The following is a 25865-nucleotide window of genomic DNA, read 5'->3' on the forward strand; positions in this document are numbered from 1 at the left end:
TCCCACGTGAATGTCTGGACCCACCCTTAACCCAGTCTCTAAGGGCGGGCGTTTGTGTTTAACCGTTTGGGGCAGTCTTTCTGCTGATGCTCATTTGAGCCGCAGAAAAAGCACTCCCCGCGGGCCATTCTCCTCTGTCTGTAAGATGATCTTAATCTGGCCCTGCTCGTGTCCATAGCATCGTCAGCAGGGGGAGCTGTTGCCACACGGAGCGCAGAGGCTGTGGAGCGTGGGGAGGGCGGAACCTTGTCGGAACCGGAAGGGAGAGGGACGGCGCGTGCCCGGCCATGTCCTTCGTCTCGCTCTCGACGGCGTTCTGCTAATCGATTGTCCAAATGTATAACTAGATCGATTAGACTATCCAAATCCCGCGGCTCATCCTTAGCCACCAGGTGCTCCTTCAGGACCGACGGCAGTCCGTTTATGAAGGCGGCGCGGAGCGCAGCCGTATTCCAGCCGGACCTCGCAGCCGCAATACGGAAGTCGAATGCATACTCAGCTGCGCTTCGACGCCCCTGTCTTATAGACAGCAGCACTGTAGAAGCGGTTTTGCCTCTGTTAGGGTGATCAAAAACCGTTCTGAACTCCCTCACAAACCCAGTGTAAGTGGTAAGGAGCGGTGAATTCTGCTCCCAAAGCGCTGTAGCCCAAGCGTGTGCCTCACCTCGAAGCAAATTAATGACATAAGCCACCCTACTGGCGTCTGATGCGTACATTACGGGGCGCTGTGCAAAGACGAGCGAACACTGCATTAGAAAGTTAGCGCACGTCTTCACACAACCTCCGTACGGCTCCGGGGGACTTATGTAAGCCTCAGGGGATGGTGGGGGGGGGTTCGTTGGATGACCAGTGGAATGTCTACATTCGGCACCGGGTCAGCAGGAGGAGAAGCTGCAGCCGCGCCCTGAGCGCGCGCTTCCACCTGCGCGGTGAGAGCCTCCATCCTACGGTTGAGGATGACATTTTGCTCGGTCATTAAATCCAACCGAGCAGTAAAGGCGGAGAGGATTTGCTGCAACTCACCGATCACGCCCCCTGCAGATGCCTGTGCATCCTGCTCTTCCATTGACTGTCCAATAGATGGTTGATGCCCCTCGGGATCCATGACGTTGGCCGAGATATCCTGTTGTGAAAGTGTAATGACACGGACCCACAACAGGGGGCGTAAATGAACGGACAATAGATGAGCCAAAAATACAACACTTTACTGTTGTGAAGCGTGCACAATGAAATACAGACAAATACAGAATTTGGACAGAGTCAAATGTACAAAGGTGATGTGTGGGCAGGCTCAAGGATAGAAGACGTCTGTCCAGAGAAGAGCCGGATCCCACACGATTTCCACTGCCACCGAATCTGGAGAATACTGGAGCCGCCAAGTTCCGAGTCCCCAGGTGGCCACCGTCTCCAGCTGTCGGATCTGGTACTGCTGGCAGGAAGCAGAAACAGTTATGTATGGGTGTGTGTACACCCAGCAAATACAAGCAGCGACAGTTCCTTTATGGTGGGTAAGACACCTCCACCTCCAAAACAGGAACACAATAACTATACCAGTAACACCTACTGAACACGTCTGAGAGTTTTACCTCTAAAGGCAAACGATATCTCGGCGACGAGGTGGAGATGTCGTCCGGCTTTTGTGTGTGTGGTTGATGACCAGGAGATCGGTGACAGCTGTCATAATTGATGAGTGACAGCTGTCACCCCGGCTGTTCCTGAAAGGCGGCAGCGCCCTCTCGTGCCTGAAGCCTGCACTTCAGGCAGGGCGCCCTCTGGTGGTGGTGGGCCAGCAGTACCTCCTCTTCAGCGGCCCACACAACAGCCAGTCCATGAATAATTTTATAGGTTAGTAGCAGAACCTTAAAATCTGATCTCACTGGGACAGGAAGCCAGTGAAGGGATGCCAAAAAGGGTATAATGTGGTTGTACTTTCTGCTTTGTGTCAAAAGTCTGGCTGCAGCATTTTGAACCAATTGGAGACCCCTAATGCTAGACTGCAGTAAACCAGAAAATAGAACATTGCAGTAGTCCAATCTAGAAGAGATAAATGCATGGATCAGGGTCTCAGCATCAGCCATAGACAGCATGGGATGAATCTTCGCTATATTTCGCAGGTGGAAGAAAGCAGTCCTAGTAATATTTCTAATGTGGAGGCCAAAGGACAACGAAGGATCAAAATCTATCCCAAGGTTCCTCACTTTGTCAGCGTGATGTATGATACACGAGCTGAGGTTGAGCATTAACTGGTCAAATTGATACCGATGTCTCACTGGACCAAGAACCATCATTTCAGTCTTATCAGAGTTTAAAAGTAGGAAGTTTCTAGACATCCAACTTCTCACTGCTGCAAGGCAATCTTCTAAGGATTTTATGTGAACGAGATTCCCAGCAGTTATCGGCATGTATAACTGAGTATCATCTGCATAGCAGTGAAAGGTAATCCCAAAACGCCTCAATATGTGCCCAAGGGGTGCTATATAAAGGGAGAAAAGCAGGGGGCCTAAGACAGACCCCTGTTTAACCCCAAATTTCATGTCACTAAGGTTAGAAGTAGTGTTACTGTACAAAACACAGTGAGAACGACTGGTCAAGTATGCCGTCAGCCATGCAAGGGCACTCCCAGTAATCCCAAAATGATTTTCCAGCCTATCAAGTAGAATATGATGATCCACTGTATCAAATGCAGCACTGAGATCTAACAGCAACAGAACCATAGTGGTGTCTGAATCCATTGTAAGTGTTGTGTGGGCCGCCAGAAGAGGAGGTACTGCTGGCCCACCACCAGAGGGCGCCCTGTCTGGAGTGCGGGCTCCAGGCACCAGAGGGCGCAGCCGCCTCACAGGAGCAGCCAGGGTGACAGCTGTCACATCACCTGCAACAGCTGTTACCAATCATCTGATCGGCAGGGGTACATCAGCAGGACGACGTCTCCACCTCTTTGCCGAGATATCGTTCTACCTGGAAGGTAACGTACCTCAGCTGACTGATTGACAGTACTCTTTTTGTGACTTTGTGCGTTGTAGTGTGGACTACTTTTCCAACGAGAGGTGGAGGTAGCTTTTCCTGCCGTACGGATTCCTGGGTGCAAACGCGCCCTCCTTTAATTGCTTTTTGTTCCTCGCCAGCAGTACCAGGTCCGACACGTGGAGGCAGTGGCCACCTGGGAGTTCGGGACTTGGCGGCTCCAGTATTCTCGGGGTCTGGTGGCGGAGGAAATCGTGTGGTTCCGGTTCTGCTTTGGACAGGCGTCTCCTATCTTCGAGCCTGCCCACACGACACCTTTGTGAATTGACACTTGTCTATTGTTGTAATCTGTTGTATTTGTTGTGCACATTCACAACAGTAAAGTGTTGTTATTTGACCTACTCCATTGTCCGTTCATTTGCGCCCCCTGTTGTGGGTCCGTGTACCTACACTTTCCCAACAGTAAGCAGAGCAGAAGATCATTCACCACTTTAGTGAGAGCCGTCTCTGTGGAATGATATTTTCTAAAAGCAGACTGCAGTGGCTCAAAGAGATTATTCTCAGTAAGATAGTCTACGAGCTGCCGTGACACCACTTTTTCCAGAATTATAGAGAAAAATGATAGATTTGATATCGGCTGATAGTTTTTCAATACACTAGGGTCAAGATTAGGTTTCTTAAGTAGTGGTTTAATCACTGCAGATTTAAAACATTTAGAAACAGATCCAGAAGTTAAAGAAAGATGAATAATTTCCAGCACAGTCGTCACAAGAGTGGGCCACAGGTCCTTAAACAGTTTTATTGGTATAGGATCAAATAAACAGGTTGTGCGTTTTGTTGACATTACGAGTTTTTTCAGCATGCCTAGTGAGATACTATCAAATTTTGTAAATCTAGGTAATACCTCAGTAGTGGCACCCACCTCAATAGCAGGGTGTAGTGGCTGGGTTAAGGCATGCTGGGATATGTTTAACCTGATGTTTTCTATTTTCTTCCCAAAGTAATCCAGGAAATCTTGTACTGTAAAAGGAGAGCGAACTACAGGTGGCTGTCCATGCATAAGTGTTGCCACCGTGTCGAACAAGAACTTTGAGTTATGCTTGTTTTTGTTTATCAAATCAGAGTCATAGGTCCGCTTTGTACCCAATAATGCATGCTTATAGTCTAAGATAGCATCATGCCACGCAAGGTGAAATACTTCTAATTTTGAACGACGCCATTTCCGTTCTAGACCTCTTGCTTTATGCTTGAGGTCACGCAGATAATCATTGAACCAAGGTGACTGTGATTTGGGGGAGCGCGGTTTTAACACAGGTGGTGCAGTCATGTCGAGTGTAGTTTTGAGCACTGAGTTTAAACTATCCACAAGTCTGTCTACTGACTGGGTATTTGTCAAATGTGAAGCTAAGACATCAGGCAGTCCAACTTCGAGTTCAGTCTTAGTTGAGGAGTTGATGCATCGCCGTAGTGATATAAAACTTTGTTGTTCCACTAAACACGGCAGCAAAACTGTAAACTTAAGTGAGTGATCAGACACCACTGATGTAAGAGGCATGATGTCAATATTCGTGACAGCAAGACCACGTGCGAGAACCAGATCCAGGTTATTTCCACTAATGTGCGTTGAACCCTGAATGCATTGCCGAAATCCTAATGCATCCACAATTTCCATAAATGATTTGCAGAGGGGATCAGAAGACTTATTTATATGAATGTTAAATGAAAGTTTAATAATGTTAAATTTCTTCAACATTATTAAATATATGCTGATGCATATACAAACTATAATCCAGCAAACCAGCTATGTAATGTGTGAGTGTCTTATATAGTGATATAAGTCCTTTAGAAACTATTATAAATACAGCTGTCATAATTTCAGTTCAAATGTGAAAACAGTTGTTTATGTACACAAATTATAGAAATAATTTATGGACAAAATAAATGTATAAGCTTCAACAAGTAATATTTGTTATCCACTTGATACTGGGGCTTAGTAAATCACTTTCTAGACCAGGGGTAGGCAACCTGTTCCAGAAAGAGCCATGAGGGTGCAGGTTTTCTTTGCAGCCACTGACTCCACCAGGTGATTTCACTGATTAACTGATTCCATCTGGTCAAAGTGATATTAATCAGTAAAATCACCTGGTGGCACGGCACTCCAGACATTCATTTATGACACTCCTACAAAGTGGATATTATTTAAAATTTTAATTAAAGTACTCTTCTATCTTTTGTTAGTTAGTAGCAGGTTTTCTTCTAGTGCCACCCAAGCAGTGTTCTTGTACAAGCTAACATTCAGTGTTGCCACCTTGGCGACTTTCTCGCTAAATCTGACGACTTTCCAAACCCTCTCAATGACTCTCACAAGCGACTAGCGACAAATCTACCGACCTTTCCTGGCGTCACTGGAGACTTTTCTGGTGTTTGGCGACTCAGATCTAGTCTCTGTTTTCACCGAGCGGCAGCGGGTCTCCCCACCGCCACTGCTGCTGCAAAGCACTGAGCGGAGGGTTATCTACAATCCTCCCCGATCAAACATGCATGCGTGATGCCTTCGCGACTGTTCCTGCATTGATTGTCAAACCTGACTAAGCCTCGTTCAGCCTACTTACTTGTACCTCCTTTGCTGCATTGTAATAGTCTCCAGACTTGGAGGTTCCCTGGCCTTGAGAAGCTGACCTGTTATTTTGAGGAGTGATAGCCAATTTTAATGGCAAAATAAATAAACAAACCAAGAATCGCTTTTTTGTCTATCACATGTTTTTAAAAATAAAATAAAATAAATTGCAAAATAACAAAAGTAAAGGGTTTCTTTAAAATTAATTGTCTTTAAAAAAAATTCCTTATAGAGCGTGACAGTTTTATGACATTTGGGAGAATCTATAAGCTTAATACTGCTGTATTGCTCAAATTCAGCCAGAAGTCTGTATAAATTCCTTTTCAGTACTCTGCATTTCTGAATATGGAATTTACCGAACAATATTAAAAGGTTGATAATGTATTCAGTCATCTCTCAAACAATGTTTTTTTCCTACATCTGTTAGGATGTCATAATATGCAAATTAGCTGATGACGTCATTTAGTGACTTCTGGCGACTATTAGGACAGCCAGTAGCTACTTTTCTTACTGAGGAGTTGGCAACACTGCTAACATGAGCAAACTAGAGTTTTTAGCCAAACAGGCAGCATTGGGTTCAGTGGGAGAGGATGGAATTTATATTTTTCCATTTTTTTTTTGTCCACGTAGCCTTTTGTGCAAATGCTGAATAAAGCTGATTATTGTTCTACACAAGTCAGCGTGGGTAGAATAAAAATGAATACAATTTAGATTTGCAGGAGGGTTACAAATGAATGTCTGGAGGCCTGCAAGATTGGTCACTGGCTATGTCGCTACATTATTTTTACAGCAATTGTTTTGCAATGAAAAGAGTCTAAGTTGGGAAGTCTAGAGACAATAACTCACCTAAAAATACCTGGTTGGTTTTCCTCTACAATTCCAGTGTTAAAAATATATATATTTTAGATAGGTATGAACAGACCCATTTCTGTGCATGCTGCTTCACATGGAAAGAACGTTGGTGCCTTTGTTGGGGAGGAAGGTTAACTGACTGACTGATGCTGTGATCTTTGCAGAATCGATGGACACCCTGATTTCAACACTTGGTACGGTGTGGATTTATAGTGTGTGAATTCATGCCTGGGAGCCTGTACTGGTGCTCTGCTTGGCTGCATCCACAACACCATAAAATCTCTTTGGGTCCTGGATGGAAACCACTTAGACAACAGCCCCATCACCACATCTCTAAACTCTAAACAGTCTTCTGTGGCCAGGTGAAACGTGATCATCCCCTTGGTCTTCTGTGCCTACTGGAGTCCTCCTACTCAATTTTGAGCTACGTGGCAAAGGCTGTGAATACGTATGTACGTGTGATTTCCTAGTTTTTTATTCTTAATAAATTTGCAAAAATAAAAATAGAACTTTTTTCACATTGACATTATGGGGTATTGTGTGTACAATTTTAAGAGAAAAATGAATTGGAATAAGGCTGGAATATAAAGTGTGGATAAAGTGAAGCACACTGAATACTTTCCGGGTGCACTGTAGAAAAGTTGGTTTGTTTATTTTGTTAAAACAATTGTAAAGAAGCAGCTGGGATTGCAGATAGATTTTCTTAATGCATTGCAGAGTTGTTCAATTTCAGGCCTCTCCAGCCCTGCTCCTGGAGGGCACCTATCCTGCAAATGTTCCGTCTACCTGCTCTATTCACTCCTGGTCAATTAACTTTGGTGTTTCCCAGTTCTTGATTGGCTGAGCACACCTCATTGAATAATTAGCTGATGGTGGGATAGAGAGAGCTGTAAAACATCCCCTCCACCTCCCAAATATCTGGAACTGCCATTGTTCAAATGACTTATTAAAGTTGCCTCATGTATGATTTAGGGGTATTTATATTGGCATGTATAACCATCTGCTCATTTGTGTAAATTTACCTGCTACGATGAATCGCATCAGACATTTTCCCAGTGCTGCACCCAGCGCAGTCTGACACACAGAATGATCATTTTACTTACACTACTTTGCGCTCCAAAAAAAAATAAATAAAATAAAAAAGAGCTTTTGTAACACAAAGTGTAGATGAACTCTCCCTCCATTAATTCACTGAAACTAATTTTGGGATGTGTTACTGTTCAAGTTAAATGGTCCAAATTGTTCCTTTTCCCCCTCCATTTCTTGTTCTGGTCATGGGTGAATAACATGGATAAAGCTGTTTTAGTGTATTAATGACACTTTAGAGGGACAAGGTTTAAACACATTTCACCCTTGAATCCTTCTGGGGGATATTATCCGACTCTGAGAACATTCTGCAGCTATGATAAGAGCGTTTTGTTTTCTTCGGACTCACTGTTCCTGTCTGACTATAGCTGGTTTCTTCATCAGTCTGTCCGGTTGGACGAGGGACGAGGATTTGCCTGCAGCCAAACGGGGAGCATGAGTGTTTCAGACAGTGAATATGTCAGGTTAAAATGTCGGCACATTGCTCCGCTCTAATCCTTTTGGCTCTGTAGATTCAGAGAGACGTGGCGTAGTGCCAACTGGCCAATTTGTATTCTGGATGTCTGCTCCTCCTTCAGCATTATTTTTTGTAAAAAATAAATAAATAAATAAATAAAATTTCCACTATAATTTCAAAGCAAATCGAGCTGCATCGGGACTTCTTTTGCATCCCGAGCAGGCTTAACATCATCCCAAATTTCCGCTTGACTCCCCGCAGCAAATGCGTTTGGATTCAGTCTGCTTGTTGCAGCTTGGACAAAGCTTGACCAGAGGCGGTTTGTTTTCCCCGCCAGCATCTGTTTATGTGACCATTGATGTTGCTTCTTCTGTTAAAAACAAAAAAAACCAAAAACCACCGCTCATGTTCAAACATGTTTTGTTAAAGTGTGATGCCATTGAAGCTCAAGGTAACGCTGCTGTTTGTGAAGCTGCAAGCTGTTTGGCTCGTGCTCAAAGCTTCAGATATCAAAGCATCGTATTGTGTTCGGTCAGAGGGTTGCATCTGTGCCTGCACTTGTTTACTTATAAGCTACAAAATCCAGAATCAGATTTTATATTTTACAAAACATAAGCACATGCTGTTACTTAACACACAAACACTGAGTGGTGAGTCATCCTCCTGAGCTGACAGTCTATTGTGTTCAGTGCTAAAAGATGGAGCCGCCTAACGTATGTACCTTTATGCCTTTTGTCCCAAAAGAGTTTTGTTCCAGTTTGGATCACCTGAAATTCAGACAAGCACAAAATCATTTGATTTAGAGAAAAATCTGTTTTGAGGAACTGGTTAAAGTTACACTTGTATTTACTTTGAAACCCAAATGTGAAGTCACCTGTCACCTTTCTTTTGTTTTAATGACATTTGTCTGTTGTGAGGAATTATTTAAGTATACTATGTATCCAGAAAGTATTTACAAGCTTCACTTTTTCCACATTTTATGTTACTGGCTTATTCCAAAATGTAGTAAATTCATTTTTTCCCTCAAAATTCTACTCACAGTGCCCCAGAATGATAACATGAAAAAGTTATTTTTTCTTCAATTTTTGCAAATTTAGTAAAAATAAAAACACTAAGAAATCCCATGTACATAAGGATTCATACCCTTTTCTCAATACTTTGTTGATGCACCTTTGGCAGCAAGTCTTCTTGAATATGATGCCACAAGCTTGGTTCACCTATCTTTGGGCAATTTTGCCCATTCCTCTTTGCAGCACCTCTCAAGCTCCATCAGGTTGGATGGGGATCTCTCTAGAGATGTTCAACTGGATTCAGGTCTGGGTTCTGGCTGGGCCACTCAAGGACATTCACAGAGTTGTCCTGAAGCCACTCCTTTGATATCTTGGCTGTGTGCTTAGGGTCATTGTCCTGCTGAAAGTTGAACCGTTGCCCTAGTCTGAGGTCAAGAGCGCTGTGGAGCAGGTTTTCATCCAGGATGTCTCTGTACATTGCTGCATTCATCTTTCCCTCAATCCTGACTTGTCTCCCAGTTCCTGTCGCTGAAAAACATCCCCACAGCATGATGCTGCCACCACCATGCTTCACTGTAGGGATGGTGTCTGGTTTCCTCCAAACATAACGCCTGGTATTCACGCCAAAGAGTTGAATCTTTGTCTCATCTGAGCAGAGAATTTTATTTCTTATGTTCTAAGAGTCCTTCAAGTGCCTTTTGGCAAACTCCAGGTGGGCTGCCATGCACCTTTTACTAAGGAGTGGCTTCCGTCTGGCCACTCTACCATACAGGTCTGATTGGTGGATTGCTGCAGAGATGGGTGTCCTTCTGGAAGGTTCTCCTCTCTCCACAGTGGAATGCTGGAGCTCTGACAGAGTGGCCATCGGGTTCTTGGTCACGTCCCTGACTAAGGCCCTTCTCCCCAATCGCTCAGTTTAGACGGGCGGCCAGCTCTAGGAACAGTCCTAATGGATCTGAACTTCTTCTTTTTACAGATGATGGAAGCCATTGTGCCACTGTTTCCTCACAAAAGGAGGTCATGGGATCAATTCCCAACTGTGGCCTTTCTGTGTGGCATTTGCATGTTCTCCCCGTGTTTGCATGGGTTCCCTCCAGGTGCTCTGGCTTTCTCCCACATCCCAAGCATGCAGATTAGGTGAAGTGGAAACTTTAAATTGTCCATAGGTGTGTGTGCGAATATGAATGTATTTGTCCATCTATGTGTGGTCCTGTGACAGACTGGCGTCCTGTCCAGGGTGTACACCTCCTCATGCCTTATGACTGCAGGCTCCAACCCCCCCCCCCCGTGACCCTTAATTGGAGTAAGCTGTTGAAGATGAGTGAGTGAGTGTACAGTAATCAGAAATTAATGTTGAGGTTAAAACAAAAATATTTGTAAGGATTGTCTTCAGAAAACTGCTGTGTATAAATTAGCAGTTTTGATGTTCCTCTGTCACACATTTCTGCACTCTGTCCTCTTCCATGTTTGGCCTGATGCTTTGTTTCTACTGGACATGCAAAGTTACGTCACAGCACGCAGCAGTGAAAGTTGGATTGGGTTGAACTTGGACCGCAGTGGCTTGACGACAAGCAGAAATGCGTGCTCCTGGCGGAGCATCGCATTAGTTTCTCATTGAAAATAATTGGTTTTAGAGTGATGCACGATGCCTTTAACACACTTAACGCAGTCGGTGTCAAAAGCCCTTAAAAGTCTCCCAGAGCAGACAGATATTTGCTGCTCTGATAATAATAGGCTTTTTTGTCACTTAATAAAACCATCATTGTGGTTTGATTCATCCATTCCACAAAGTCAGAGTGAGGAAACATGAAATGTGAATAATGTCAAAGCAGTGCAAGATTGTTTCAAAACCACCAAAATTGAGGACTATGTTTAATATAAAAAAGGAAGTCAATCTACAGCTGCACTTCCATAAAAATGTTCAGCACAGGAGATGAGCTGCACTTTCAAGCCATTGAAGGAGTTCGTGAAGAGAAATGGCCACAGCAGACCATTCTGTTATTACCTGCCTTAAATATCTGACTTTCAATAGCATCTTTCCATTCCTATAGGTGCTGTTAGCTTTCTTGTGTTATCACGCCTGTAAATTCTGAGCCAAACTTTTCACTGTGTTTCTTATCTCGTGCATCCTTTGAAATGTCTCTATCAGCTTCAGAGGAGACTGCCACTGACTGAAACTGTCAGATTGTTCTCTTCTGTCTTAACCTGGAAACCCACGTTTACGGTTTTGACATGTTTCCCTTTTTTGTATAATAATATATGATGAAGAATTACGTGTTCAGAGTGACACAACTGATCAAATGTTCAGGCCACACAAAATTTTATTATGGTAAAACGGAAAAGGAATTAAATGGTAAAAAGAATTAATGTTGCTCTTGCTTCTTCTTCTTCTTCTTCTTCTTCTTCATCTAACTGCTTTGCTTCGGGGTTATCATGGCAGATAATTTGTCTCCATCGTACCCTGTCCTCTGCATCTTCTTCTGTCACACTAACCACCTGCGTGTCCTTCCTCAACCCCAAGTTCTTCCTCTGCACATGCCCAAACCATCTTGTACTTTGTCTCCAAATTGTCCTACCTGTGATGTCCCTCTTAACATGCCCATTCTCATGCCCACGTCACACGAGAGCACGGATTGCACGAATGCCATATGAATTGACATTCAGACGACATTTGTGCTGCATTCGAACTGTACTCGAACGGACAGCATTCCTATAGCAGTCGGCACATTCGTGTGTCACTCGTACTGGAAAACATATGAACGACGGACGAGTTGCGGTCATACCGCATACTTACTGCCGGTAGGAATGGACATTCGAACGTTATTCGTACAATTCCACCTGCAGTCAAACTGAATTCAAGCTGCATTAGAATTCCTTGGACAGCATGGACATTTGTGTGGCACGTAGAAAAAATATGCCAAATTGTCACAGCCAGTACGAATGTAGAGAACAGGCACACTACTGCCATGCCACACTCAAAATGGGGAATGTTCGTACAGCGATCGAAGGGCAGTCGTACCACATTCCTGCTGTATTCACATTGGCATTTGAATGGCATATGAAATGGTAACCCACCAGCATTCAGAGCAGCCTGATTTGGTCGGCACATCCTGATTGTTCCTCAATGAGCTGGAACCCCCCACAGCCCCGTATCCTTTGTGGGGTGTGCAAAGGAAATTTAATGTGCAGTCTGTGGCACGCAATCATCATGTGCACTAGACATGAACGTTGCACAATCACACCAAAAACACCGTGTGTCACAGTGAGTCAGCAAATCTTCATTACACACTGACCGTGTGGATGGGGGACTAACAGCCATGATAACATGATAATACAGGTACATCCTCTTACACATGAGGTGGACTGACAATGGATGTGTGATTACAATGCTCATTCTGGATGTTATACCGTGATCACAGCACTGTGCGTCAGTGCATCTCTGTGACGCACTGTTCCCTTTCATTCACACACATACACTGTTACTCATGTGCTGACATTCACTCCCCATCTCTCGAGAGCATATCTGCACCTCTTCAGGATCATCTTAATGTTCTCCCACTCTCACTACAATACCATGTCATCTGCAAACATAGCACATGGAGACTCCAGGCTGATCTCATCTGGCAACCTGTCCATCACCACTGCAAAACAAGAATTGACTCCGAGCTGATCGTTGATGTAATCCTACTTCCACCTTGCATACATTTGTCATACTAAATACTGCACATCTCACTACTGTCACTGTCCAAGTAAATATCCTGCACCACCCTCACATGCTTCTCTACCACTGCAAACATCACATACAACACCATAACTGTTCTCTTGGCACCCTGTCATAAAGTTTCTCTGAATCCACAACCATACAATAACAACTCCATGTTACCCGGTCAATGTACTTCTCCAGTAACACTCTCAGAGCAAACATGGCTCTGGTTGTCCCTTTCTCAGCATGAAACCTTAGTGCTGCTCACAAAATCTTCACCTCTTTTCTAAGCCTAGCTTCCAGTACTACCTTCATGCTGTGACTGTTTCACCTTTATGCCTCTCTAGTTACTGCAGCTCTGCACATCACATGTATTCTTAAAAAATTGGTACAGCACACTTTTCCCTCCACTCCTCAGGCATCCTCTCACTTTCCAAGATTGTATGAAACAATCTGGGTTCAAACTCCACTGCCATCTCTCCTAAACATCTCTCTGGCCTCCACTTCTAGTTACTGTCGTTGTCATCCAGCATCGCTCTGAGGCCCACGCTAGGTTCTTATTTTCGGCATTTTATTGTCTCTAAATTTGGTTTAATTTGTCAGCTGAAATTACATTATTAGATTGGCACGGGAGGGGATGAGAATTTTAGCTGTTCCATTCACCACTAATTGGTTCCTCCTCCACCCATTTTCGAGGAAGCAGCAAGCACATCATGCTGCTTCGTCTTTCTAATAACTATCACAAACATTTCACCCTGCCTGTTCATGGTGTTTTGCTGATTTATGATGCACATGGGAATGCACACACAGTTTGAGTTGTTCAATATAGTGCCCTCCCACAAGTGTGTATGACCGCAATTGTTTGGCTTGATGTTGTTTCCACTACAGTTGGGTATAAGCACAGAGGCCTGTGACAAAAGGCTCACTGGCTTCATTTTCCCCAACCAGCGAACTTTGCATGTGGAAGAAAACACTTGTTCCACCTTCACTGCCAAGGTGCTTTTCAGCAAGGCGCTTAATCCAGAACAGTCTCCATGTGTGAGTGTGAACACACTGGAATAATTAGTGTAACTTCTCCAGTTAAATAATTGGTTAAAACATATGTTTTTTTAATATACCACTGTGGGCAGAATGGTGCCTTAGCGGTTAGCACTGTTGCCCTCACAGCAAGGAAGTTGTGGGGTTTGCTTCCCACCTGGGCCTTTCTGAGTGGGGGTTTGCATCTTCTCCCTGTGTTTGTGTGGGTTCCCTCTAGGTACTTTTGGCTTCCTCCCACTTCCAAAGACAGGCAGGTTCAGTAACCGGAAACTTTAAATTTACCGTATGTGTGAATGAGTTTGTTTGTTTGTGTGTGTAAGAGGGTAGAAAGATGTCAGGGAAGGTATGCCAGAATGCCAGTGTTGCTGTTGAGCTACGTGAGGGTTTCAGTTGTTTTCAGTGCTTAACTTTACTTTGGTCTCTTCACTATTTGCTGATAACATTCATCTGTTCAAATCCACTTATTTATATAACAGGATATTTTAATTATAACACCATATCCATTGTTATAATCCATTCAGGTAGACTATATACCACTCCCATACAGTATTCTATTTTGTTTTATATGCTACTGTAATAAAAGATGTTCACAGTCCACACAAAATAAATTGCGCTATACTTATTTGTTTGCTCTTCTATCATTTTCTGTTGTGTTTTTGTGATAGTAAATTATTCCCAGCAAGAAAAAAAAAACTATTTTCTGCATCACCATAAAAGGAACATGGACTACGTTTATCTCATCATTTGCTTGCATGTTACTGAAATAGAACAATGGGGCATTTAATCAGGGTCAAAGGTCAAACAGGCATTTCCTGTCACTTTCTGCAAACATGTTCAATTTAGAGCAAATAAAAATATGGGGTCTCTGATAATGTTAGCCCAGATTCTATTCTCTAACCACAATAGTTGCTAAAATAATTACAGGATTGAAATTTATTTTTTTAAACTCCAAAATCATTTCATTAGTACTCTAGCTGCAGCATTTTGAATTAACTGAAGGCTTTTCAGGGAACTTTTAGGACAACCTGATAATGATGAATTACAATAGTCCAGCCTAGAGGAAATAAAATGCATGAATTAGTTTTTCAGCATCACTCTGAGACAAGACCTTTCTAATTTTAGAGATATTGCGTAAATGCAAAAAAGCAGTCCTACATATTTGTTTAATATGCACTTTGAATGACATATCCTGATCAAAAATGACTCCAAGATTTCTCACAGTATTACTAGAGGTCAGGGTAATGCCATCCAGAGTAAAGATCTGGTTAGACACCATGTTTCTAAGATTTGTGGGGCCAAGTACAATAACTTCAGTTTTATCTGAGTTAAAAGCAGGAAATTAGAGGTCATCCATGTCTTTATGTCTGTAAGACAATCCTGCAGTTTAGCTAATTGGTGTGTGTCCTCTGGCTTCATGGATAGATAAAGCTGGGTATCATCTGCGTAACAATGAAAATTTAAGCAATGCCGTCTAACAATACTGCCTAAGGGAAGCATGTATAAAAGTGAATAAAAATTGGTCCTAGCACAGAACCTTGTGGAACTCCATAATTAACCTTAGTCTGTGAAGAAGATCCCCATTTACATGAACAAATTGTAATCTATTAGATAAATATGATTCAAACCACCGCAGCGCAGTGCCTTTAATACCTATGGCATGCTCAATCTCTGTAATAAATTTATGGTCAACAGTATCAAAAGCAGCACTGAGGTCTAACAGAACAAGCACAGAGATGAGTCCACTGTCCGGAGGCCATAAGAAGATCATTTGTAACCTTCACTAATGCTGTTTTCTGTACTATGATGAATTCCTAAAACCTGACTGAAACTCTTCAATAGACCATTCCTCGGCAGATGATCAGTTAGCTGTTTTACAACTAACCCCTTTCAAGAATTTTTGAGAGAAAAGGAAGGTTGGAGATTGTCCTATAATTAGGCTAAGATGGCTGGGTCAAGTGATGGCTTTTTAAGTAATGGTTTAATTACTGCCACCTTAAAAGCCTGTGGTACATAGCCAACTAATAAAGATAGATTGATCATATTTAAGATCGAAGCATTAATTAATGGTAGGCTTCCTTGAGCAGCCTGGTAGGAATGGGGTCTAATAGACATGTTGATGGTTTGGATGAAGTAACTAATGAAAATACTCAGACAGAACAATCTGAGAGAAGAGAGTCTAACCAAATACCGGCATCACTAAAAGCAGCCAAAAATAACGATACGTCTTTGGGATGGTTATGAGTAATTTTTTCTCTAATAGTTAAAATTTTATTAGCAAAGAAAGTCATGAAGTCATTACTAGTTAAAGTTAAAGGAATACTCAGCTCAATAGAGCTTGTACAATTGTGTGTCACATTCACCAGATATTATTCTAATATGTTCTGGACCACTCACATGTTCCATCATTAAATGCAAAAGAAGAGAAGTCTTGAAATCAGTAATATGCTAAATCATTACTACATTTTACATTTACAGTATTAACAGCACTTCACTTTTCCACATTTTGTTCCGCTACAGCCTTATTCTGAAATTAAGTACATTCATTTTTTTCCCCTCAAAATTCTACTCATAACACCCCTTAATGACAACAAAAATATTTGCAAATTTATTAAAAATAAAAAACTAAGATTGCATGTACATAAGTATTCACACCCTTTGCTCAATACTTTGTTGATGCACCTTTGGCCAACAATTACAGCCTCAGGTCTTCTTGAATATGATGCCACAAGCTTGGTGCACTCATCTGTGGGCAGTTTTGTCCATTCCTCTTTGCAGCACCTCTCAAACTCAATCAGGTTGGATGGGAAGCGTCGGTGCACAGCCATTTTCAGATCTCTCCAGAGTGTTCAATCGGATTCAGGTCTGGGCTCTGGCTGGACTCTCATGGACATTCACAAGAGTTGTCCTGAAGCCACTCCTTTGATATCTTGGCTGTGTGCTTAGGGTCATTGTCCTGCTGAAAGATGAACCGTCACCCCAGTCTGAGGTCAAGAGTTCTCTGGAGCAGGCTTTCATCTAGAATGTTTCTGTTCATTGCTGCATTCATCTTTCCCTCAATCCTGACTAGTCTCCCAGTTCCTGCCACTGAAAAACATCCCCACAGCATGATGCTGCCACCACCATGCTTCACTGTAGGGATGGTGCTTGGTTTCCTCCAAACATGGCATTCACGCCAAAGAGTTCAATTATTGTCTCATTAGACCAGAGAATTTTATTTTTCATGGTCTGAGAGTCCTTCAGGTGCCTTTAGGCAAACTCCAGGTGGGCTGCCATGTGCCTTTTACTAAGGACTGGCTTTCATCTGGCAACTCTGGCGATGATTGGTGACTTTAACATTCATATAAATAAGCCTTCTGATCCCCTCTGCAAATCATTTATGGAAATTGTGGATGCATTAGGATTTCGGCAGTGCATTCGGGATTCGACGCACATTAGTGGAAATACCCTGGATCTGGTTCTCGCACGTGGTATTGCTATCACGAATATTGACATCATGCCTCTTACATCAGTGGTGTCTGATCACTCACTTATTAACAACCTTATATATCATTACGGCGATGCATCAACTCCTCAACTAATGAACTCGAAGCTAGACTGCCTGATGTCTTAGCTTCACATTTGACAAATACCCAGTCAGTAGACAGACTTGTAGATAATTTAAACTCAGTGCTCAAAACTACACTCGACATGATTGCACCACCTGTGTTAAAACCGCACTCCCCCAAATCACAGTCACCTTGATTCAATGATTATCTGCGTGACCTCAAGGATAAAGCAAAAGGTCTAGAACCTAAATGGTGTTGTTCAAAATTAGAAGTATTTCACCTTGCGTGGCGTGATGCTATCTTAGACTGTAAGCATGCATTATTGGCTACAAAGCGGACCTACTACTCTGATCTGATCAACAAAAACAAGCATAACTCAAAGTTCTTGTTCGACACGGTGGCAACACTTATGCATGGACAACCACCTGTAGTTGCGCTCTCCTTTTACAGCTCAAGATTTCTTGGATTACTTTGGGAAGAAAATAGAAGACATCAGGTTAAACATATCCCGGCATGCCTTAACCAGCCACTACACCCTGCTATTGAGTGGGCGCCACTACTGAGGTATTACCTAGATTTACAGAATTTGATAGTATCTCACTAGGCATGCTGACAAAACTCGTAATGTCAACAATCAATCAATCAATCAATTTTTTTATATAGCCAAATCACAACAAACAGTTGCCCCAAGGCGCTTTATATGTAAGGCAAGGCCATACAATAATTACGTAAAACCCCAACGGTCAAAACGACCCCCTGTGAGCAAGCACTTGGCTACAGTGGGAAGGAAAAACTCCCTTTTAACAGGAAGAAACCTCCAGCAGAACCAGGCTCAGGGAGGGGCAGTCTTCTGCTGGGACTGGTTGGGGCTGAGGGAGAGAACCAGGAAAAAGACATGCTGTGGAGGGGAGCAGAGATCATCACTAATGATTAAATGCAGAGTGGTGCATACAGAGCAAAAAGAGAAAGAAACAGTGCATCATGGGAACACCCCCAGCAGTCTAAGTCTATAGCAGCATAACTAAGGGATGGTTCAGGGTCACCTGATCCAGCCCTAACTATAAGCTTTAGCAAAAAGGAAAGTTTTAAGCCTAATCTTAAAAGTAGAGAGGGTGTCTGTCTCCCTGATCTGAATTGGGAGCTGGTTCCACAGGAGAGGAGCCTGAAAGCTGAAGGCTCTGCCTCCCATTCTACTCTTACAAACCCTAGGAACTACAAGTAAGCCTGCAGTCTGAGAGTGAAGCGCTCTATTGGGGTGATATGGTACTAGAGGTCCCTAAGATAAGATGGGACCTGATTATTCAAACCTCATAAGTAAGAAGAAGAATTTTAAATTCTATTCTAGAATTAACAGCAAGCCAATGAAGAGAGGCCAATATGGGTGAGATATGCTCTCTCCTTCTCGTCCCCGTTAGTACTCTAGCTGCAGCATTTTGAATTAACTGAAGGCTTTTCAGGGAACTTTTAGGACAACCTGATAATAATGAATTACAATAGTCCAGCCTAGAGGAAATAAATGCATGAATTAGTTTTTCAGCATCACTCTGAGACAAGACCTTTCTAATTTAGAGATATTGCGTAAATGCAAAAAAGCAGTCCTACATATTTGTTTAATATGCACTTTGAATGACATATCCTGATCAAAAATGACTCCAAGATTTCTCACAGTATTACTAGAGGTCAGGGTAATGCCATCCAGAGTAAGGATCTGGTTAGACACCATGTTTCTAAGATTTGTGGGGCCAAGTACAATAACTTCAGTTTTATCTGAGTTTAAAAGCAGGAAATTAGAGGTCATCCATGTCTTTATGTCTGTAAGACAATCCTGCAGTTTAGCTAATTGGTGTGTGTCCTCTGGCTTCATGGATAGATAAAGCTGGGTATCATCTACGTAACAATGAAAATTTAAGCAATGCTGTCTAACAATACTGCCTAAGGGAAGCATGTATAAAGTGAATAAAATTGGTCCTAGCACAGAACCTTGTGGAACTCCATAATTAACCTTAGTCTGTGAAGAAGATTCCCCATTTACATGAACAAATTGTAATCTATTAGATAAATATGATTCAAACCACCGCAGCGCAGTGCCTTTAATACCTATGGCATGCTCTAATCTCTGTAATAAATTTTATGGTCAACAGTATCAAAAGCAGCACTGAGGTCTAACAGAACAAGCACAGAGATGAGTCCACTGTCTGAGGCCATAAGAAGATCATTTGTAACCTTCACTAATGCTGTTTCTGTACTATGATGAATTCTAAAACCTGACTGAAACTCTTCAAATAGACCATTCCTCTGCAGATGATCAGTTAGCTGTTTTACAACTACCCTTTCAAGAATTTTTGAGAGAAAAGGAAGGTTGGAGATTGGCCTATAATTAGCTAAGATGGCTGGGTCAAGTGATGGCTTTTTAAGTAATGGTTTAATTACTGCCACCTTAAAAGCCTGTGGTACATAGCCAACTAATAAAGATAGATTGATCATATTTAAGATCGAAGCATTAAATAATGGTAGGGCTTCCTTGAGCAGCCTGGTAGGAATGGGGTCTAATAGACATGTTGATGGTTTGGATGAAGTAACTAATGAAAATAACTCAGACAGAACAATCTGAGAGAAAGAGTCTAACCAAATACCGGCATCACTAAAAGCAGCCAAAATAACGATACGTCTTTGGGATGGTTATGAGTAATTTTTTCTCTAATAGTTAAAATTTTATTAGCAAAGAAAGTCATGAAGTCATTACTAGTTAAAGTTAAAGGAATACTCAGCTCAATAGAGCTCTGACTCTTTGTCAGCCTGGCTACAGTGCTGAAAAGAAACCTGGGGTTGTTCTTATTTCTTCAATTAGTGATGAGTAGTAAGATGTCCTAGCTTTACTTAGGGCTTTTTTATAGAGCAACAGACTCTTTTTCCAGGCTAAGTGAAGATCTTCTAAATTAGTGAGACGCCATTTCCTCTCCAACTTACGGGTTATCTGCTTTAAGCTGCGAGTTTGTGAGTTATACCACGGAGTCAGACACTTCTGATTTAAAGCTCTCTTTTTCAGAGGAGCTACAGCATCCAAAGTTGTCTTCAATGAGGATGTAAAACTATTGACGAGATACTCTATCTCACTTACAGAGTTTAGGTAGCTACTCTGCACTGTGTTGGCATATGGCATTAGAGAACATAAAGAAGGAATCATATCCTTAAACCTAGTTACAGCGCTTTCTGAAAGACCTCTAGTGTAATGAAACTTATTCCCCACTGCTGGGTAGTCCATCAGAGTAAATGTAAATGTTATTAAGAAATGATCAGACAGAAGGGAGTTTTCAGGGAATACTGTTAAGTCTTCAATTTCCATACCATAAGTCAGAACAAGATCTAAGATATGATTAAAGTGGTGGGTGGACTCATTTACATTTTGAGCAAAGCCAATTGAGTCTAATAATAGATTAAATGCAGTGTTGAGGCTGTCATTCTCAGCAACTGTGTGGATGTTAAAATCGCCCACTATAATTATCTTTTCTGAGCTAAGCACTAAGTCAGACAAAAGGTCTGAAAATTCACAGAGAAACTCACAGTAACGACCAGGTGGACGATAGATAATAACAATAAAACTGGTTTTTGGGACTTCCAATTTGGATGGACAAGACTAAGAGTCAAGCTTTCAAATGAATTAAAGCTCTGTCTGGGTTTTTGATTAATTAATAAGCTGGAATGGAAGATTGCTGCTAATCCTCCGCCTCGGCCTGTGCTACGAGCATTCTGGCAGTTAGTGTGACTCGGGGGTGTTGACTCATTTAAACTAACATTCATCCTGCTGTAACCAGGTTTCTGTAAGGCAGAATAAATCAATATGTTGATCATTATTATATCATTTACTAACAGGGACTTAGAAGAGAGAGATCTAATGTTTAATAGACCACATTTAACTGTTTTAGTCTGTGGTGCAGTTGAAGGTGCTATATTATTTTTTTTTTTGAATTTTTACGCTTAAATTGATTTTTGCTGGTTATTGCTGGTCTGGGAGCAGGCACCGTCTCTACGGGGATGGGGGGATAGCAGGGGGAGAGAAGCTGCAGAGAGGTGTGTAAGACTACAACTCTGCTTCCTGGTCCCAACCCTGGATAGTCACGGTTTGGAGGATTTAAGAAAATTGGCCAGATTTCTAGAAATGAGAGCTGCTCCATCCAAAGTGGGATGGATGCCGTCTCTCCTAACAAGACCAGGTTTTCCCCAGAAGCTTTGCCAATTATCTATGAAGCCCACCTCATTTTTTGGACACCACTCAGACAGCCAGCAATTCAAGGAGAACATGCGGCTAAACATGTCACTCCCGGTCCGATTGGGGAGGGGCCCAGAGAAAACTACAGAGTCCGACATTGTTTTTGCAAAGTTACACACCGGTTCAATGTTAATTTAGTGACCTCCGATTGGCGTAACCGGGTGTCATTACTGCCGACGTGAATTACAATCTTACCAAATTTACGCTTAGCCTTAGCCAGCAGTTTCAAATTTCCTTCAATGTCGCCTGGAAGACCCCCGGAAGACAACTGACTATGGTTGCTGGTGTCGCTAACTTCACATTTCTCAAAACAGAGTCGCCAATAACCAGAGTTTGATCCTCGGCGGGTGTGTCGTCGAGTGGGGAAAAACGGTTAGAAATGTGAACGGGTTGGCGGTGTACACGGGGCTTCTGTTTAGAACTACGCTTCCTCCTCACAGTCACCCAGTCGGCCTGCTTTCCCGGCTGCTCGGGATCTGCCAGAGGGAAACTAACGGCGGCTAAGCTGCCTTGGTCCGCACCGACTACATGGGCCTGGCTAGCTGTAGAATTTTCCACGGTGCGGAGCCGAGTCTCCAATTCGCCCAGCCTGGCCTCCAAAGCTACGAATAAGCTACACTTATTACAAGTACCATTACTGCTAAAGGAGGCCGAGGAATAACTAAACATTCACACCCAGAGCAGAAAAGTGCGGGAGAGACAAGAGAAGCCGCCATGCTAAACCGGCTAAGAGCTAGTACTGCGCTAAGCTAGCGGATTCCTACAAACACACAAAGTGAATAATATGTAAATAATTAGAGGTGATTCAGCAGAGGGAGTGCTTTAGTTAAGGCACGTGAAGATTACACTGTGAAACAAATCATTGTCTAGGTAACTAGATCAATCTAACTGCGCAGATTAAACAGCTAACAGATACAGCAAAACACCGCTGTGCTCCGGAACAGGAAGTGATACAATACCGCAGTGAGAGCCAACCACCAGTAGAGGCAAGCAAGAGTCCAAACAAAACACAACCTGTTTATTTGATCCTATACCAACAAAACTGTTTAAGGACCTGTGGCCCACTCTTGGGCCAACTGTGCTGGAAATTATTAATTTTTCTTTAGCTTCTGGATCTGTTCCTAAATGTTTCAAATCTGCAGTGATTAAACCATTACTTAAGAAACCTAATCTTGACCCTAGTGTATTGAAAAACTATCGGCCGATATCAAATCTATCATTTTTCTCTATAATTCTGGAAAAAGTGATGTCACGACAGCTCATAGACTATCTTACTGAGAATAATCTCTTTGAGCCACTGCAGTCTGCTTTTAGAAAATATCATTCCACAGAGACGGCTCTCACTAAAGCGGTGAATGATCTTCTGCTTACAATGGATTCAGACACCACTACGGTTCTGTTGCTGTTAGATCTCAGTGCTGCATTTGATACAGCCGATCATCATATTCTACTTGATAGGCTGGAAAATCATTTTGGGATTACTGGGAGTGCCCTTGCATGGCTGACGTCATACTTGACCAGTTGTTCTCACTGTGTTTTGTACAGTAGCACTACCTCTAACCTTAGTGACATGAACTTTGGGGTTCCACACGGGTCTGTCTTAGGTCCACTGCTTTTCTCCCTTTATATAGCTCCCCTTAGGCACATATTGTGTTGTGTGGGGCGCCAAAGAGGGGGTACTGCTGGCCCACCACCAGAGGGCGCCCTGCCTGAAGTGCGGGCTTCAGGCATGAGAGGGCGCTGCCGCCTACAGGAACAGCCGAGGTGACAGCTGTCACTCATCAACGGTGACAGCTGTCACCGATCATCTGCATCTCACCCGGGATAAAAGCAGGATGACCCTCCACCACATCGCCGAGATATCGACTTCTGTGAGAGGTAATATTCTCTGCCAGCATTCAGTGTTTCAAGAGCTATTGTGTTGCAGCTGTCAACCAGAGGACCGGCGTGGGTCGCGACTGTTTCGTCCTTCGTCTCGTCAGATAAGTGGTTAAACAGACGCTGCACGAGTGTGTGTTAAAGGTGGAATTCCCACCATTATTGTTTCGGGGTGTACACACACCCACACTTGACTGTCTTTGTTCTCCGCCAGCAGTACCAGATCTGACACGCTGAGACGGTGGCCACCTGGGGACTTCGGGACTTGGCGGCTCCAGTATCCTTCGGGTTCGGTGGCGGTGGAAATCGTGTGGTTCCGGTTCATCTCCAGACGGGCGTCTTCTATCGTCGAGCCTGCCCACACGACACCTTCATTAATTGACCTGTATTCATTCTGTAATCTGCTGTGTGTGGTTGTGACATTCACAACAGTAAAGTGTTCTAATTTAACTTCCTCTATTGTCCGTTCATTTACGCCCCCTGTTGTGGGTCCGTGTCACTACACTTTCCCAACATATTGTGGCATTTTGGGATTACCTTTTACTGCTATGCAGATGATACTCAGTTATACATGCCGATAACTGCTGGTAATCTCGTTCACATAAAATCCTTAGAAGATTGCCTTGCAGCAGTGAGAAGTTGGATGTCTAGAAATGTCCTACTTTTAAACTCTGTAGACTGAAATAATGGTTCTTGGTCCAGTGAGACATCGGCATCAATTTGATCAGTTAACGCTCAGCCTCGGCTCATGTGTCATACATCACACTGACAAAGTGAGGAACTTTGGGGTGAGGCTCCTTCGTTGTCCTTTGGCCTCCACATTAGAAATATTACTAGGTCTGCTTTCTTCCACCTGCGAAATATAGCAAAGATTCGTCCCGTCCTGTTTATGGCTGATGCTGAGACCCTGATCCATGCATTTATGTGTTCTAGATTGGACTACTGCAATATTCTATTTTCTGGTTTTCCACAGTCTAGCATTAGGGCTCTCCAATTGGTTCAAATGCTGCAGCCAGACTTTTGACACAAAGCAGAAAGTACAACCACATTACACCCATTTTGGCATCCCTTCACTGGCTTCCTGTCCCAGTGAGATCAGATTTTAGGTTCTGCTACTAACCTATAAAATTATTCATGGACTGGCACCTCCCTACCTAGCTGACCTAATTAACCCCTTAACGCCCATCGTCGCATATATGCTACAATCTGACTCAAATATGCAACTTACCAAATTGACCTGTATGACCGTTGTCGCAAATTTGCAACATACCATCATTATTATTATAACATTATAACATAAAGTCATTACCAGAATACCCAATATTAATATCTAGTTTTTGTGCAAAAGTGAAATTAATAATCTCAACATTATTTACCATCTACTTAAAGGCAAAACACACACAAAACATTTTTTTATATACAGCTATATAAATTCGGGCGTTAAGGGGTTAAACCTTACGTACCAGCCTGGGCTTTACGTTCTCAGGGTGCAGGACTACTTTGTGTCACTAAGTTGAATAAGAAGTCTGCGGGTCACAGAGCTTTCTCTTATTGTGCCCCTATTCTGTAGAATGATCTCCCAGCATCAATAAAACAGTCAGATTCTGTGGAGATTTTCAAGTCCAGACTTATGACCCACTTATTTTCCCTTTCATATGGCTAACATACTGGTACAATTTTGTTTTACGCTTTTTACTCTTTTAATTCATTTAGTAATTGGAGCGGGCTGCGACCTCAACTTTACCTAAATTCTGGGTCTTTTAGTGAAGTTTGGTGCTAGTGGCCAGCGATCACCTTAGTATTACTACTGCTTTTCTTGTTGTTTAATGCTGGCAAATTTTAGAGTATTTTTTGTCTTTCTTATGCCTGATTCTGTTTTTTCTCTCTGTTTAAGTGCAGCTCCATCCAGAGATGGGAGTTGTATTTGTGTTGGCGAGCCTCCTGTCCTGTGCGCCAATAGCATTTCTTGTAATTCTGTAATTTATGTTTGTAGCATGGCCCAAACAGAGGGTCACCCCTTTGAGTCTGGTCTGCTTGAGGTTTCTTCCTCAGAGGGAGTTTTTCCTTACCACTGTTGCTCTGGGGGTTGGTAAGGTTAGACGTTACCTGTGTGAAGTGCTTTGAGGCAACTCTGTTGTGATTTGGCGCTATATAAATGAAAATAAATTGAAATTGAATTGAATTGACTCTACCATACAGGCCTGATTGGTGGATTGCTGCAGAGATGGTTGTCCTTCCGGAAGGTTCTCCTCTCTCCACAGAGGAATGCTTGTGCTTTGACAGAGTGACCATCGGGTTCTTGGTCACCTCCCTAACTAAGGCCCTTCTCCCGGATTGCTCAGTTTAGATGGGTGGCCAGCTCTACCAGCGCTAGGAAGAGTCCTGGTAGATCCATGCTTCTTCCATTTATGGATGATGGAGGCCACTGTGGTCATTGAGACCTTCAAA

Source organism: Thalassophryne amazonica, chromosome 13, assembly GCF_902500255.1.
Source record: "Thalassophryne amazonica chromosome 13, fThaAma1.1, whole genome shotgun sequence".
Classification (NCBI taxonomy): Eukaryota; Metazoa; Chordata; class Actinopteri; order Batrachoidiformes; family Batrachoididae; genus Thalassophryne; species Thalassophryne amazonica.